Below are 1,383 nucleotides of genomic sequence, written 5' to 3'. Positions count from 1 at the left end.
GTGCTCAAGAGAAGCAGGCTGTACTTTTCCACCCAGATCCAATCGCCTGGAGCATGATTGTGTGGCTGGACTGGATGCTGAGCGGTTGTTCTGGGTGGAAAGATACAGCCTGCTTAAGCAGGGAAAAATGATGAACTTCTGTTAGCTTTTCTTCCCCTAACTTGGGGAGGGGAGGTGGGGGTCTTCCAAACATTATTTCATAAGGCGTGATGCCCTTACAATAGGGTGTGCACCGTGCCCTTAACAGGGCAAAGGGGAGGAGACTCACCCAGTTTTCTTCCTTATTCTTAATTTCTTTTCCTCCCGAGGTCAGCTTGAACTTAGAGTTTCTTTCAAGGTTCTATTCATTCTTTCTACTTGCCCTGAACTCTGAGGCCTATAAATGCAATGCAATTTCCAATTGATCCCTAACACCTTTGCTAGAGATTGGCTGGTCTGGGTGATGAATGCCAGGCTGTTGTTGGACCCCAGTGTTATGGGCAGGCCAAATCGAGGCACTATTTCTGAAACTAATTTCTTTGCTACTACCTGAGCAGTCTCCTGTTTAGTGGGGAAGGCTTCAGTCCATCCTGAGAAAGTGTCAATGAACACAAGCAAGTACTTGATTCTGAAGGTTCCTGGGCTGACCTCAGTGAAATCCAGCTCCCAATGTTCCCCTGGGGCCTGACCACAAAGTCTCGTCCCTTGTCGTATTTCCTTGGAGGGCCCTGGATTCACTTGTGCGCAGATGTGGCACCGGGGTGATACCTGCTTGGCCATTCGTTGCAGCCCCGGAATGTAATAGTCTCTTTTCAACAGTTTAATCAACTTGGTTCCTCCCAAGTGAGTGCTCTGGCGAACCTGGGTTATAAGGTCTCGGCTCAAGGCCTCAGGTACTACAATGCGGCCGTCCAGGAGCTTAATCCATCCAGTAGATTCCTCTTTGCCTCCCAGCTTGTTGCATAGTTCAACTTCCCCTGAAGTGTAGGTAGGGGTGTCCGTTAGCACCCTGGGCAGTAGGGCTGGCAGAATGTCAATTGGCCCCACTGGTTTTCATGCAGCCTCCTTTGCTGTTTGATCAGCGAAGGAGTTGCCTTGTGCTACCTCTGAGCCCGAGTTCTGGTGCCCTGGGCAATGGATGATTGCCACTTTCGTTGGCAGCCAGATTGCCTCTAGAAGGGCTAGTATTTCTCCCTTATTCTTAATTTCTTTTCCTCCCGAGGTCAATAGCCCCCTTTTCTTATATAACGCCCCATGTACATGTGCCGTGGCAAAAACGTACCTGCTGTCCGTGTAGATGTTAACAGTCTTGTTTTCACCCCACCGCAGAGCTTGAGTCATTGCTACTAGTTCAGCCCACTGAGATGAAATTCCATGGCTTAGGGCTTGTGCCCAAATGACAGT

The 1,383-nt window shown here is 49.4% G+C and overlaps 1 pseudogene; it reads left to right on the top strand.

The window, feature by feature from the left end:
* Positions 1-302: 302 nt before the first annotated feature.
* LOC105306873 overlaps positions 303-1,383 on the top strand; it is a 16,562-nt pseudogene continuing 15,481 nt past the window's right edge.

Source organism: Pteropus vampyrus, unplaced genomic scaffold (genome assembly GCF_000151845.1).
Source record: "Pteropus vampyrus isolate Shadow unplaced genomic scaffold, Pvam_2.0 Scaffold462, whole genome shotgun sequence".
Taxonomy (NCBI): domain Eukaryota; kingdom Metazoa; phylum Chordata; class Mammalia; order Chiroptera; family Pteropodidae; genus Pteropus; species Pteropus vampyrus.
The sequence above is the reverse complement of the archived record's forward strand: the minus strand, read 5'-3'. Positions and strand labels throughout refer to the sequence as shown.